Source organism: Myxocyprinus asiaticus, chromosome 3 (genome assembly GCF_019703515.2).
Source record: "Myxocyprinus asiaticus isolate MX2 ecotype Aquarium Trade chromosome 3, UBuf_Myxa_2, whole genome shotgun sequence".
Taxonomy (NCBI): domain Eukaryota; kingdom Metazoa; phylum Chordata; class Actinopteri; order Cypriniformes; family Catostomidae; genus Myxocyprinus; species Myxocyprinus asiaticus.
In genome coordinates this window covers 29079394-29095644 of record NC_059346.1, presented here as the reverse complement: position 1 = coordinate 29095644, position 16251 = coordinate 29079394, and the positions used below count along the sequence as shown (strand labels likewise).

At 42.1% G+C, this 16251-nt stretch overlaps 1 protein-coding gene across 1 annotated transcript in view; it reads left to right on the top strand.

The window, feature by feature from the left end:
• Positions 1-3126: 3126 nt before the first annotated feature.
• The window catches only part of LOC127420916 (disabled homolog 2-interacting protein-like), a 189964-nt gene continuing 176839 nt past the window's right edge, over positions 3127-16251 (top strand). Inside the window, exon 1 of the mRNA XM_051663547.1 lies at positions 3127-3314. The gene's annotated coding sequence lies outside the window, so the exon portion shown is untranslated. The remainder of the gene's footprint in view (positions 3315-16251) is intronic.

Sequence of the window (16251 nt, the reverse complement as noted above, 5' to 3'; positions counted from 1 at the left end):
ATCGCGTAGCCGAGGCGAATCGTGCTGATGAGCCACCGCGAGGGGCTGGAGAGCGCTAACCAGGCCTCCAGCCTCTGCGACAGCGGCACCAAGGGACTGGACTTACCGTGCCCGGGAAGGGTGGTTCATGGCAAGGCAGAGCAGGCACCCCACCTGGAAGACCGCCCAGGGGGGACATGCTGCTCCGCTAGCCCACAACGGTGTCTCTTGGACCACAAGAGTGGACATCATCCGGCCCAGGGCATGCGCCATGACTTTCATCGCCCGTAAGGCAAGGTCGGTCGCAGTACACAGTTCCTGCATCAGCCCTGGGTCGGTTCTACCCTCGTGCAGATTTTTCAACGCCTTGGCCTGGTGGACCTGCAGGATGGCCATGGCATGCAGGGCGGAAGCAGCTTGACCCGCAGCCTTGTAAGCCTTCGTTATTAATGAGGAAGAGAACTTACAGGCCTTGGAAGGGAGCCTTGGTCGGTCGCGCCAGGTGACTGCACCCTGCGGGCATATATGCACCGCTACGGCACGCTCTACATGGAGGAGCTCGACATATCCCTTAGCTGCTCTGCCGTCGAGGGTAGTCAGAGTGGACGAGCCCGCGAAGCATGTACGGGCAAAAAAAGGTGCCTTCCACGACTTCGTTAGCTCCTCGTGCACTTCCGGGAAGAAAGGCACCGGGGCATTCATGGAGCCCAGAAACCATTCATCCAGCCTCGAACGCTCGGGGCAGGGTGGAGGGTTCCAATTCAGCCTGATGTTCGCAGATGCCTGGGCAAGCACGGCTGCCATCTCAGCGTCCACCTCATCCTGTGCTCTACCGCCCATGGGCAGGAGCTCAGAAGATTTGTCCATTTCCGATAGCAGAAGCCCATCCTCCGATGCTGTGACCGAAAGCTCATCCCCGTCGCGAGCCGCGAATGACACATTAAACCCGCCCTGAGGTGGACGGCCTGCATCACTCGACAGCTCTTCCAGATAGAACGAGCGTGCTGGGGGATGGGAGGTCCAGGGAGGCTGAGCCGGCGGAAACGCTCCCATGTCCACATCCAGATCACCCGTGGTGCTTGCCGACCGGCCGGCTGAGCATCAGCCCAGGATGGACCAGGTTGGGGAGCAGCCGCGGTGGCTCCTTGCTTCATGAAGAAGGAAGTGAGCCACGACCGCAACATTCTCATGGGCATGTTCTCGCAATGAGAACACGACCCTTCCACGACAGCTGCCTCAGTGTGCTGGTGCCCCAAGCACTCGAGACCGATTTCATGGGTATCCGGAGGGGAGAGATAACGGCCACATCCAGTAGCGCAAACGCGGAAGGACATCTTTAAAAAGACGCCAAGGGTTTGCGCTCTTTTAGAAGAAAATATACTCTTTTGAATATACTCTTTTAGCACCCGCAGACTCAGCTGCCGAAGTGCCTAGGGGAAGCACAACACTCGACCGTGCGAGGGTGACCGCTGATATGTGCCTTAAGAATCCAGCAGTGTAGCGAAAGGTGAGAGGACGAACACAACGTGCATTTGGCTCCGAAGAAAAAATCTGAATGAGTGGTGCATGCCATATCTTTTTATACCCGTGTGTCCGGGGCGGAGAGTGGCATGCAAATTCCACTCGCCAATTCTCATTGGCCTTTTCTATTTTAAGCAAAGGTGATTGGGGCTCTCAAGATCGAACCCCTTGTGTCACTACATCGACACAACGTCGAGTGAGTGACAGACAGGGAACATTGTTTAGTATGTTTTTTAAGCGATTTGAATTATGGGGACACTAGAAATGTCCTCATATACAACATTTATAGCGTAATACCTTTGTAATTACCAGTTTGTAACCTAAAAAAAAAAGTCCTTGTCCTTTATATGGTGTTTACTCAGCATGTAGTTTTCCATCATGACATAAAAACATGCAAAGCTCAAGATCGAGAGGAGACAGGTGATTATTAGTGATGAGTGCACAGCTTGATAGTGCAAGGATGAAGGAAACTAGATTAAGAAAATGTGACTGGTGTTTGCAAAACTTGCCGAAATCTCTGTCTCTCTCTCTCTCTCTCTCTCTCTCTCTCTCTCTCTCTCTCTCTCTCTTTATGTGTGTGTGTGTGTGTGTGTGTGTGTGTGTGTGTGTGTGTTTGTGTGTGTGTGTGTAAATCAGAGGTGTCAACAGGTCTAGATGGAGGAAGGGAGGGTGATGGAGATGCTACAGTTGTTCTAATGGACAAATGTCTCTTCCTGTCGGCAAGAGACAGTGGAAATATGAGACATCGAGTGTGTGCGTGTGCGTGTGTGCATGCGATTGTGCGTGTATATATGTGTGTGTGTTAGAAGATATGGAATTTTGTCTAGCATACTTTTACAACACAAAATGTTTTCTAGTGTCTTCCCACACACTGATTTCTGATAAGTTGTATTTCAGTATAATGATTCTTTTATATGAAAGGTCAGTTTAAGAGCTGGAGTTTGTGTAGTGTTCTGTTTCTTTGGCTGTAGTAGAACCCAGTCCTGATGTCTTTGCCTTTTCAACCACAACCTGACTTCTGATTGGTCCAGTATCCGTCTGGAATTTTGCTTTCCCCGCTCTTGACCCCGCCCTCTCTCTGCCCTGAGGGCGTCAATGAACAACGGCATTCCCTTACACAGCCACTTGTGCATGTGTGTGTGTGTGTGTGTGTGTGTGTGTGTGTTTGTGTCATCTATAGAGTATAAAGAGAAGCAGTATAAGGGACCATGAATCCTTTTGTTCTTAACAATTTTACCTAATGACTTATGACTGTATACATAATGAAAGTGCACTGGAAAAGTTTTTTTTTTTTTTTGTCTGGAAAACTCTTCATGTCTTTTGTTCTTGGAAGCTGAAAAGAGTTAAAAAGAAGGACTTTTACTATTATTGTCACTGATGGAAAGACAAACCTTTCCTTTGCTCTAGCTCTTGTTCACACATAACACACATTCTCTCTCTCTCTCTCTCTCTCTCTCTCTCTCTCTCTCTCTCTCTCTCTCTCTCTGTCTGCTTGTATGGCTTAGATCTTGTGTAAAGGGGAGGGTCTGGACTCTGTTTGCAGTGAATGCCCCTACCGGAGTCTAGTGCTAGCTTACACACACTCTCACTCTCTCCCGCTCTCTCACACACTAGTATACACACAAAGCTGCTACTCCAGCTACGAAGGGAGAGAAAGAAAGTGTGTGAATGCAAAATAAGGTGGGCAAAAAGAGAGAAAGAGAGTTTGGATGTAGCTGGACTGTAACGGGACAGCAATACGTGTAACTGTTGGCTCTCCATGTGCTGATACAGCGATGTTGTGAGGAGTTTTTCACTTTTGGAGTGATTTAGAGGTAAGGGATCGCTTTTCAGTCTCCTGTCTCCTATATATATACTATTAATATATTGCACATACAAGTATGTCAAGCTTGAGTCATTTACACACAAATGCTTTCTACACATGCTTATGAATTTATGAATGTAAACACAAGAGCCTGACCTGCATCCAAATGCACATGTGTGAGAAGAATGTAGTGAATGCCACATCCATCCTATCTGTCTTTTATCCACCCTTCAGTCTTGTTTTTCCAAATTCATGTCCTCTATCGCAGGATGCTCCATGCAGAACTGTATTTGCAGATCATTGTTGCTCTATTAATAGCCCCAAGACAGGGCAGGGAGTGAGTTTGCAGCTGGAAGGAAGTGGGCCTGAAGAGCATTGGGCTTACCAGGGGTCACTGCACCAGGGGCCCCACACTGCCCATTGCCTGGAACTGTGCTTTTTGGGAATGCTAAAGTTAATAACGTGGTGGTCAGGGAGTTGGTAGCAACCTTGCGGGTAAATTAATCACTCTGCAATAGTAATAGACCGATATATCGGCCAGGCTGATAATTTGGTTGATATTTGGCCATTTTGAGATTATCAGGCATAGACAATAGCTGAGAAGGATTGACTGATAAACGGAAGAGGTCATTGCACTTTTTCAATTTTCAAATATTTTTTAATTTTTTAGTAAACATTGTGAATTTTTTGCTAAACAGTGAGGGGCGAATTCACTAAATAGTTGTGCCACTTTTGGATGTGGTATTTCAGAGCAAAATCTGCATCTTATTCACTAACCATTAGCTAGTGTAAGCAGGCGAAAATGTAACGGATGGGAGTGAGGTCTAGGTGGGTGAGTGTAATGGTAGCCAGCTGGTACTTGATAGCTGTGCAGTGTGTAAACCTCACTCTCCTGGCAACGAGGTTATAGGCCACGGCTTTATAGCCTCCTTGCTAGAGCATCCGACTCCCATGCCAGGGATCACCAGTTCAAATCCCACTCAGAGCGGGTGGAGTAGGACCGTTGACACAAGCAGCACTGAAAAAGCTGCATTTTGAGTATTTTAATTTAAATGCCTCCTTTCTATGTAAATCAGGATCATTATGGTCTGCGCTTTATTCTCAAAACCTTTACAACACTATTACGTGCACTATTACTGCCTGAGGAAAGCAGGCGGTAAACTGAATTTATTTAAAGGAATAGTTCACCCAAAAATTTAAATTTGCTGATAATTTACTCACCCCCAAGCCATCCAAGATGTATCTGAGTTTGTTTCTTCATCAAAACAGAATTTAAGATTTTTAGGATTTCATTTCAGGCCTCCTCCTTTAAACAATGCAAGTGAATGTACTCCATTTTTTTGACGGTCCAAAATACATATTTTGGGTGCATCAAAATAATCCACATGACTCCAGTCCACAAATAAAGTTCTTCTGAACCCAAATGATTAATTATTTTTTAGAAACAAAACAATACTTATATACTTTTTAACTACAAATGTTCACTTCCGTACATCTCTGTGACGTGCGCTCATGAGAGGGATGACATAAGCTTGTTGGTAAGGTCACACGTCACGTGGAGGAGGAGTCAGGAAGAGCGTCATTGTTTACATTGGGTTTTTTTTTATTATTATTTGGAAATTATTATTATTTTTTTTTTTTATATTGTTTTGAAATTGTTTTGGACTGTTTTGGTTTGTGAACGGCACAAGTTTCTCTTGTAAACAATGACGCGCTTCCTGACTCCTCCTCCACACGTTTCTGAACTGTAATCAGCTTAATAAGCACTTCACCCGAATATGGCTCTTGATCGAATTTCGATCTAGAAAAAGCCTTAACCACCGGGGCCTGTGGCTCCGGGGGGGCCCACAACTCCCGGTGGAGGGTCCATTCGGGGCATCCGCCACCTGTTTCTCCCCCAGTGGCATTCACGGGAGGAGCACATGTAAAAGCTTTCAGCAGGAGATGGTGATATAAACACGGAGATGGTGCGCAACAGTGAAAGCCGTCCATGTAGTGCATCATCATAGAGTAACACCATTTCGCACAGCTAATCCTTAATCTTACCCTGTTGTACCAGAATAAAACAAAGGAGACCGACAGAAAGCCAGAGAGAAAGAACACAGGTCTCCAAGGCATAATGTGAAGCTGTCGCAGCTGTGACAATATGTATGGTCAATCACATCCTGAATGGGGAAGATATGGATGAAAGTTAATCACTAGATCCTCAGAAAGAGAGACCAGATAAGACATTCTCATTTAACTTGCAAAGCATCCGTCTCAAACACTTTGTGAGTTTTATCTCATGTATGAATTATGACAGTGTGCAAACTCTTGGTTTATTCAGCAGGGGACTCTACCTGTGGAATGTTAACTGCCATTTCTTATCCGTCACACACTCTACACACACTCTCTCCTCCCACTGGCAAAACTCTCTCATCCCTCTCTCTGCACGTCTGTTTCTTCACCACTTCTCTCAGCCAGAGCTCAACCCAGCACCCCATTCTTTGACCTGCACCGTCCTGAAAGTTTTTAATGTGGCTGTGAAGCCTTGGATTGGTTAAGTGTCCCGCTAGTGTCACTGTTTCTATATTAGTAATTTGCAGGTGTTTTACGTGTAAAAATAACAATAGTAATTTCTAAATTAATTCTGCTTCAAATTCTTTTAGGTTCTTCTGACCCTAATCAAAACCTATTTGATAGAAATACAATAAAATAAATCAAATTAAACATTTGGCAGGAGTTTACTTCTACTGTATATCAGAAAATCTTGTCAAAATTCATACATTTATTCATGGTTTATACCTGGGGTCTCTGAAACCTCAAACATAAGTACTGCAACATTTTTCATAGAGTAGATTTTCAACTGTGTTATTAAATACAGACAGAACATGAGTGTTAAATGCGTTCACTTTTTAAAGTGTGTTAAGGCTTGTCTCACAAATGTTGGCTGACGAAGAGAACAACGGAATGGCAGTGGAATTTGTCATTGTTCATAATCAGATCTTGATTCTGCTTGTTTCATACATGGCTGGAATTGTTTTATACAGGCAGCTATCTGTTCTATCCTTTGTACAAACAATCAGTTGGTCATCTCATCCTTTCATGACTGGTCAAAAGGAATCTATTAATGAAGTGTGGCTTTCACAGAGCTATAGTATTATGAAAAAGTGGTCATTAGAGAGTTTAGTCACACATACACAGAAATCAATGATCAGGCTGTGTGGAGCCATGGCCTGGGAGTTGATGCACGAGGTCTATGTGGGTAATGTGACCGTGTCTGGCCCGTGTCATATGCCCATGTACATTCCTATGAATGAAAATGACAAAAAAGCCAAAAATAAACAACTGGAAAAGAATGATGGCAGGCTGATTTATTTGTATCACATGCTTTGTGATATGCTATGAAGAAATTCTTATCTACAGTAAATACACTCAGGCAGAAGCATTGAATAGGTCTTTTATTCAAGCTGTTAAACCACAAAACAACATACTTGTAACTGAAAATACATTGTGTAGCCTATGTGAAAGATGCTTATAAACAGTATAACATCCAGTGATGGCTAGAGTAAATAATCTTTGTCCTTTGAAAATGATTTGGGTCTAATTTAATGGAAAACTATGCGAGTTGCGCTCTGTGGCACTGCAGAATTTTGACGCTGAACGTTGGCGGTGTGTGCATACCTTTGTAGAAAATAATTGTTACCAATTTTATAACACGCTATGTCTGCCAGACGCGTCCGGTGCACAACCCCCTATAAGTTACCCTACCGCTTACACTTTACCAAAGTTGTGTTGAGAATATGTTTGAAAAGAAAAAAACTATTGTGCATTGAGCAGCCCTATTTATTTCTGAAAAAAATCCTAATATATATCAATAATCATCAGGAAAATTGATCCCAATTGATCCCAAGCCTAATGAAATGTCAAGATTGCTAATTTCCATACAATGAAAGTTTGTCACTGTCTGTCAAGTTCAATTGCAACTTTGTTTGGTTTATTAATATATATATATATATATATATATATATATATATATATATATATATATATATATATATATTTATATTGGTTCAGAGTTTGAACCCTGGTCTTCTTGCATGCTTAAAAAGTCAAACAAATCTTTGACTTTTATGCTGAATGAACTAAATTTAAAAAAAAAAAAAAATTTTTAATCTTACTTGTTTTCATTACATAGTGTATATATATATATATATATATATATACACTCACTGAGCACTTCATTAGGAACACTATGGTCCTAATAAAGTGCAAGACGTGGTCTTCTGTTGTTGTAGCCCATCCGCCTCAAGGTTCGACGTGTTGTACATTCTGAGATGCTATTCTGCTCACTACAATTGCACAGAGTGGCTATCTGAGTTACCATAGCCTTTCTATCAGCTCGAACCAGTCTGGCCATTCTCTGTTTACCTCTGTCATCAACAAGACATTTCCGTCTGCAGAACTGCAGATTTTGGCACCATTCTGAGTAAACTCTAGAGGCTGTTGTGCTCGAAAATCCCAGGACACCAGCAGTTACAGAAATAATCATGCCACGGTCGAAATCACTGAGATCAAATTTTTCCCCATTCTGATGGTTGATGTGAACATTAACTGAAGCTCCTAACCTGTATCTGCATGACTTTATGCATTGCACTGCTGACACACGATAGGCTGATTAGATAATCCCATGAATAAGTAGGTGTACAGGTCTTCCTAATAAAGTGCTTAGTGAGTGTATATACAGTAGCATTACCCTGCTCTCTAGATATTGATATCAGCCTTAAAAAACCCATACTGGTCAACATAGACTGAACAGAATTCCTTTGCATGACTGCATGTCTTCAACAAGGTCCCATGACCTTATTATACAGACACGACCAAGAGTCAAACAGCTTTACCACCGGACAAACATAGTTTTTTCTTTCTTTGATTGCCTAGGGCACTAAGAGAGCACTGAGTGAGGGTTGGGGGATTATGACATCCCTGCATTCAGTTTTTTGTTTTGTTTTTTCCTAGAAAATTGTTTTTTAAAATATATTTTTTTTTATTATCCCCTATTTGGAATGCCCAATTCCCAATACATAGTAGGTCCCCGTGGTGGCGCGGTTACTCACCTCAATCCGGGTGGCGCAGGACAAGTCTCAGTCTCATCTTATCACGTGGCACATTGTGCATAACACCGCGGAGATTCCCAGACTGTGGAGGCTCATGCTACACTCTGTGAACCAAACACAACTTACCACACGCCCCATTGAGAGCGAGAACCACTAATTGCGACCAAGAGGAGATTACCCCATGTGACTCTACCCTCCCTAGAAACCGGGCCAATTTGGTTGCTTAGGAGACCTGGCTGGAGTCACTCAGCACACCCTGGATTCGAACTGGCGACTCCAGGGGTGGTAGTCAGCGTCAATACTCGCTGAGCTACCCAGTCCCCCAGAAAAACTCAATTTTGAACAAAAAATGAGGGACATGTTTCCTACAATGTTTCCCCAGCAGTTCAAGTGCAGATTGTTAGTCATTGTCATTGCAGCAATACAGTATGTGAGTATGTGAGGGAGGTAGAGAGGAAAGCTCTGATAACTGCTGTGATGCCTCATGCTGTTAGTGACATGTGCTTGACATTTTGACCTGGGCATCCAGACACAAACAATGCCCAATGTGATTGTTCTTGAACAAAACAGGAAGAGACATTCATGCTTAGTTTAACTGTCCTCCACAAATACATTCACCCTTCAACACATGTGTCTGACTCAGTCATGACCTATCAGAATGCAGACAGTGTTTGGATGAGGAAATTTATTCTATTGTTCCTCAATCATTGTTTGTTGTTAAAATAAAGTTCAATGGCTTACGGTTATCTAGGATATCACTCATTCTCTCCTTCCCAAACATACTCAGATTTATTTACTCTGAAACCCTGGTACTTCTAAAAGCATCAATGACAATGTCATATACAGTGGCCACAAAAATGCATGAATGTCCCCAGAAAAGAGGAGTTAATTCTGAGGAAAGGTCTCACATCATATATATATATATATATATATATATATATATATATATATATATATATATATATATATATTTTTTTTTATTTTTTTTTGCAGATGCCACTTGTTTTGACATTTTGTGTTTAATGCAATGACATTCAGATATATTTAAGTGTGGCTTAAGTGTCCAAAGACTTTTTGGGGTCACTGAATGCCTACATTTTTAAAATTTCAAGGCATTTACACACACATACACAAAGGTCACAACAGGAAAAGTAAAGAATGTATATTATTTCCACTGGAGCACTCTGACTTCCTTGATCACAGACACACACACACCCAAACAGACATGCATACATACACACAGAGGTATGTGGCATGTTATAAGCTGTGATGGTGACAATAGGCTGAGGAAAGAGTGTGTTGCTATAGTGAAAGACAAAGACAAAGGGTAGACAAGTTTGTAAAATTGACCTATATTAGTAACTCTGACCTAATATTTTAATAGTAAAAGTGAGCATTTAGTTTTGCTCCAAATGTGAATGTATGTGTGTGTTGGTTGGTTGGTACCCAAGTTTTATTTTATTTTATTATTACTATTATTATTATTGCTTTTTGCTATGTCATAATAAGCTTCTACCAAGCTATTTGAGGTATTCCTAACACCCCCCCCCCCCCCAAAAAAAAGTATGAAATATTTCAAGGTGAAATATTTATATGTGGCAGAACTTTTACTTTTTACTTTAAATAATTTGCAAGACTTCGAGACTCTACATTTCTTGTGATGTATGACTGGAGTGAGACTACATATGAATATTTATCACAGGTCCTGTCTTTGATGAACAACATCGTTAAGATCAACACTCTCTTATTTAGTACTGAAACAAGAAATTTTTCCAAAACTGAGAAATAAACATGTACACATTGTAAATGTAGAGCAAGTTCTGAAAAAAAGAAAGAAATAGAGAAAAATTAAGAGAGAAAGGGAAAGACAGATATTTACAGAGATAGAGATCTAACCTGTTTTTAGTCATTTTTTATGAACTGATTTTCACTCTGTGTCTGTAGAAATTATTTGTGTGTGTGTGTGTGTGTGTGTGTGTGTGTTTAAACGATTGTGTTATTACTTTAATGCAAATTAAGTGTAAGATAATAAGTTGCTAATGTTTTTTAGATCCCATGAGATGCATACTGTATGTACAAATGTACATATGTATTTACAGTTGAAGTCAGAAGTTTACATACACTTAGGCTGAAGTCATTATAACACATTTTTTAACCACTCCACAGATTTCATATTAGCAAATTATAGTTTTGGCAGGTTGTTTAGGACATCAACTTTGTGCTTGACACAAGTACTTTTGTTTACAGACAGATTGTTTAACTTTTAATTGACTATATAACAATTCCAGTGGGTCAGAAGTTTACATACACTAAGTTAACTGTGCCTTTAAGCAGCTTGGAAAATTCCAAAAAAATATGTCAAGCCTTTAGCCGATTAGCCAGTTAGCTTCTGATAGGCTATTTGGCTCATTGGAGTCAATTGGAGGTGTACCTGTGGATGTATTTTAAGGCCTACCTTCAAATTCAGTGCCTCTTTGCTTGACATCATGGGAAAATAAAAAGAAATCAGCCAAGACCTCAGAAAAAAAGTGTTGGTCCTCCACAAGTCTGGTTCATCCTTTGGAGCAATTTCCAAACACCAGAAGGTACCACATTCATCTGTACAAACAATAGTACGCAAGTGTAAACACCATGGGACCACGCAGCCATCATACCACTCAGGAAGGAGACACATTCTGTTTCCTAGAGATGAGCATAATTTGGTGCGAAAAGTGCAAATCAATCCCAGAACAACAGCAAAGGACCTTGTGAAAATGCTGGATGAAACAGGTAGACAAGTATCTATATCCACAGTAAAACAAGTCCTATATCGACATAATCTGAAAGCCTGCTCAACAAGGAAGAAGCCACTGCTCCAAAACAGCCATAAAAAAGCCAGACTACAGTTTGCAAGTGCACATGGGGACAAAGATCTTACTTTTTGGAGAAATGTCCTCTGGTGTGATAAAACAAAAATTTTACCATTTGGCCATAATGACCATTGTTATGTTTGGAGGAAAAAGGGTGAGGCTTGCAAGCCAAAGAACACCATCCCAACCGTGAAGCATGGGGGTGACAGCATCATGTTGTGGGGGTGCTTTGCTGCAGGAGGGACTGGTGCACTTCACAAAATAGATGGCATCATGAGGAAGGAAAATTATGTAAATATATCAAGACATCAGTCAGGAAGTTAAAGCTTGGTCACAAATGGGTCTTCCAAATGGACAATGACCCCAAGCATACCTCCAAGTTGTGGCAAAATGGCTAAAGGACAACAAAGTCAAGGTATTGGAGTGGCCATCACAAAGCCCTAAATTTTCAGTCTGAAAATTTGAGGGCACAACTGAAAAAGCGTGTGCAAGCAAGGAGGCCTACAAATCTGACTCAGTTACACCAGTTCTGTCTGGAGAAATGTGCCAAAATTCCAGCAACTTATTGTGAGAAGCTTGTGGAAGGCTACTCAAAAAATTTGACCCAAGTTAAACAATTTAAAGGCAATGCTATCAAATACTAACAAAGTGTATGTAAACTTCTGACCCACTGGCAATGTGATGAAAGAAATAAAAGCTGAAATAAATAATTTTCTCTACTATTATTCTGACATTTCACATTCTTAAAATAGTGTTCCTAACTGACCTAAGACAGGGAATGTTTTCTTCAATTAAATGTCAGGAACTGTGAAAAACTGAGTTTAAGGGTATGTTTACACGACAACGATGTACTAAAAACTGAAAAGTTTTTCCTTTGCATTTTTGAAAAGTTTTGCGTACAGACGACAACGTTGTCAAAATGATCCCCGTTCACACGGATCCGCAAAAATGACAAAAAACGCTGTATTATGCATGCCGGGCCAGGCCAGTAGATGTCACTTTGTAAAGAAACACTACGTGCCTGCGCACATAAGCATTCTTCCACAGAGCAGTGAATACAAACAATGAAGGTGGCGATCACTGGTCATAGTAGTGATGCAGTAAATCTACACTTTGCTGGAGAAGCGTCAATAAACTCAAAATCTTGAGCAGCACAAACACAGTCCTGTAGTCCGTTATTGTAGTTTTGAATGTCTCGCACGTTGTTTTGAAGTACTCGCGTGCATGCCTATAGACTGAACTCTCAAGATTATTCAATAAACTCTGCTAGTTTTTACCATCACTTCGTCTCATGCCTTCTTCTGTATTCCCCCTGCTGACTCTTGGGCTAGTAGGAGAGTAAGTTAACATAACAAGCTGTTGATGTTGATGTTGACTGGTTTTGGATATCAGACAGAACTCTGATATATGGATATCTTCTGACGGAGAGAGAGGTCTTGTGTACACTGGATCTAACATGCATTTTCACTGCCTCGTGTTTTCATATTCTAAGCATATCAATGAATACTGTACATTGCATCACATCTCTGTCTATAGGCTATATACATAAGCGGTGGGCGAATGAATTGTAGGGTAAAGGTACATCAAATAAAATTAAGTAAATAAATAAATAACATTTAAAATACAAATACATTTTTCTCATCTGAATCAATACATTAATTTCAAGATTTTCAAATTGCAGGTTCTGCCTACTGTTCAATGTTCACACTCCATACAAAACACTCCAAATGAATAAACTGTTGATTATTGTTATTTGCACCAGACACCAGTATTCATACTGATAATTATACATCTCAAATTGATGCCTATCAATCCATCATTCTTTATATAACACGTAATACGCGTGCCCATGACGTCATTGTTTTCAAAAATTTGCGTTTTTGTATGTTTACAAGGAGACGATAACGGCATCGTTTTCAAAAACTTGCACTTTGAAACCTGTTTTCAAAAGTTTGCGTTTTCAAGCTGCAAAACGCCATTGTCGTGTAAACGAACAGCCAAAACACATAGAAAGTTTTCCGTTTTAGTTGAAAATGTTGTCGTGTAAATGGCCCCTAAATGAATTTGGCTAAGGTGTATGTAAACTTCTGACTTCAAGTGTATGTATGTATATACATACAAAAAGTCTTACAATGTGAGTGGTTAAATGTGCAGAATATTTTAAGGCAAGGATTGTGTCTGTTTATCTTTTTAGATCATACATCAGTAGCCTACACATCTCTCTTTTTAAACCTCTGAGTCATTGTGCATTTCCGAATGCTTAATGCAATTACATCAGACATCAGCCTTAATTTTGTTCTTTCCTCACAATCTGACCAAAATCTTCCTTGCTGACTGAGTGATCAGCGACAGTGACATCAGCATTTTGTGACAGTATTGGTCAAAAGTGAATACTCTGTTAGTTCTTCTATTCATTCATTCCGTTATTATGCACATTTTCCAAGTTAATTACATCATAGTCTTTGTACTGTTAGCCATTTTCTGTACATTACCTCCTCAGCGTTTGTCATTTTGCTATCAAGTGGGGTTATCACCATACTGAAGATGGTACTGTTTTAGATGTTTTAAACTTAAACTTTCTACTTGTTATATTTCTATATAGCAAGGTTTTAGGAGGGTGTACCTGATGCTGGGTTGGAAATCTCAAGGATAAATATTGGTCTTTTCATTATTACATCACATGTTGTTCTGTAAGCAAAAAGAAACAAATGAAACACAGAATGTAGGCTGACATCCTCGTAACCTGACCGAAGCAAAGCGGGCGCATTTACTCGCGTGATTAACCGAAAGTGAAGCGCTGCTGGCTCGTGATGTGCGAATGGCTTGCACGCGCTGCACGAGTCTGTTGGGTATACTGCAGTCTCGTCATATTGTAACTTTTTGTTTAGTCTCCAATTCAGCTTATGAAAACATGCTGCGTGATCATGAGGAAGGATTACATCAAGATATAGATTGGAATGCAGGTGCGGAATTTCATCTAAATAAAATAGTCTACTCCTCTCTCCCTGTTGCTGGCATGCCAGTGATTACCCCTCCGCGTGCCAATGCTGGCACGCGTGCCATATGTTGCTGACCCCTGCTATGTACTGTTCTGTAAGAATATGCTATATTCCTCAACCACACAATAATGTATTCACATATTTTACATATTTCTGTGTACAATATCCTCATTTTCAATGTATTATATCAAAGCCTTATCTACTGTATGCATTAGGTGAATATTTTTTTTGGCACTAGAAAATGGTTGGGCAGATAAGGAGCTTGTGTTGTAACACCTAAATTAACTAGTTTTATTAAAATCTAAGAAACTAAATGAACCGAGAAAACGTCCTGGTTACTTTCATAACCTCCGTTCCCTGATGGAGGGAACGAGACGTTGTGTCGATGTAGTGACACTAGGGGTCACTCTTGGGAGCCCCAACATTTAAAAAAAAAAGTGGAATTTGCATGCCACTCCCCCAGACATACGGGTATAAAAGGAGCTGGTATGCAACCACTCATTCAGGTTTTGTGCTGAGGAGCCGAGACCAGGTCCCGGCCATTTCAGCGGGTAGTTCAGCGTTGTGGCAAGAGGGACACAAAGTCTCATTCCCTCCATCAGGAAACGGAGGTTACGAAAGTAACCAGGACGTTCCCTATCTGTCATTCACTCGACGTTGTATCGATGTTGTGACACTAGGGGTCCCTATACAAAACGCCACAACTAGCTGAACTGTGTTACGTGAACTGGCGGTGTGTGACAGGCAGACCGCTGTGTGCCTCGTAGCCAGCGCTCCAGGCCGTCACGTAACCTCCCCCAACACTCTTATGAGCGTCAAACGGTCCATCAGGAACAAGTCGACTGCCCAACTATAGGGAGAGGCTAGCCCAGCTGAGGTCTCTTTTCCCTCTCTTTTCTCCCCAAAAAGAGTGGAATTTGTTAACTGACTGGGAGCCATAAGTGTCTGCGTCGGGGGGTTTCCCTCCCAAGGGAAAGACACCGCGGAGACCACACCCCACCCAAAAGGGGGGGTATTTTGAGTGGAATACGTCACAGGGTCTTACTGAGTCTTGTCGGAAGTATGTCATGTGGAGAGGTCCCATGGTAGGTCCTACCCGAAGGGGGAGGAGTTTCTATGGAGCATGATGACCAGGGGGCAGAGGGGTCTCTGCCCAAGGAAGACGCAGTTTACCGACAGGGAAACGATTTTGCGGAAGATATCACATGGGGTCACCTTCGGGAACCAGAACATGTGGAGCACCAACTTCAGTACAGGGTCTCATTAGCGCACGTACTGGGCCGGCAGCAAGTTTCTCCGCAATCTCAACTGCCAGAGGGCTAAGGAGGAAAGTCATCCAGGGATCACAGTCTGTGAACACGACTGAGAGTCAAGAGCACACGTCTTCACCTCAAGGGAGGGGAAAGGTGCTATGCGCAAGCGGTACACCCGGCCAGATGTCCTGGAACTTACCTGCTCATGCCTACCAATACACGGGACGAGACTGGCTCAACCCCAAGATTGTACAACCTCGCAAAGGTGTTGGGTGTTGCCCAGCCCACTGCTCTGCAGATGTCTGCCAAAGAGGGACCACTGGCCTGAGCCTGATATGCCATCGCGATGGTGTCAATAACCCAGTGGGCGATCCTCTGTTTGGAGATAGCGCTTCCTTTCCGCTGTCCACCAAAACAAACAAAGAGCTGCTCAGAGCTTCTAAGGCTCTGCGTGCAATCCAAATAGATGCGTAAAGCTCACACCAGACACAGTAATGCCAAGGCTGGGTCTGCCTCCTCCTGGGGCAGTGCTTGCAGGTTCACCACCTGATCCCTAAAAGGGGTCGTGGGAACCTTGGGCACATAGCCAGGTTGGGGTCTCAGGATCACGTGAGAGTAACCTGGACCGAACTTCAGGCACGATTTAATGACAGAGAATGCCTGCAGGTCCCCTACCCTTTTGATGGAAGTGAGTGCAGTCAGGAGGGCAGTCTTCAAAGAGAGTGCCTTAAACTCAGCTGACTCCAAGAG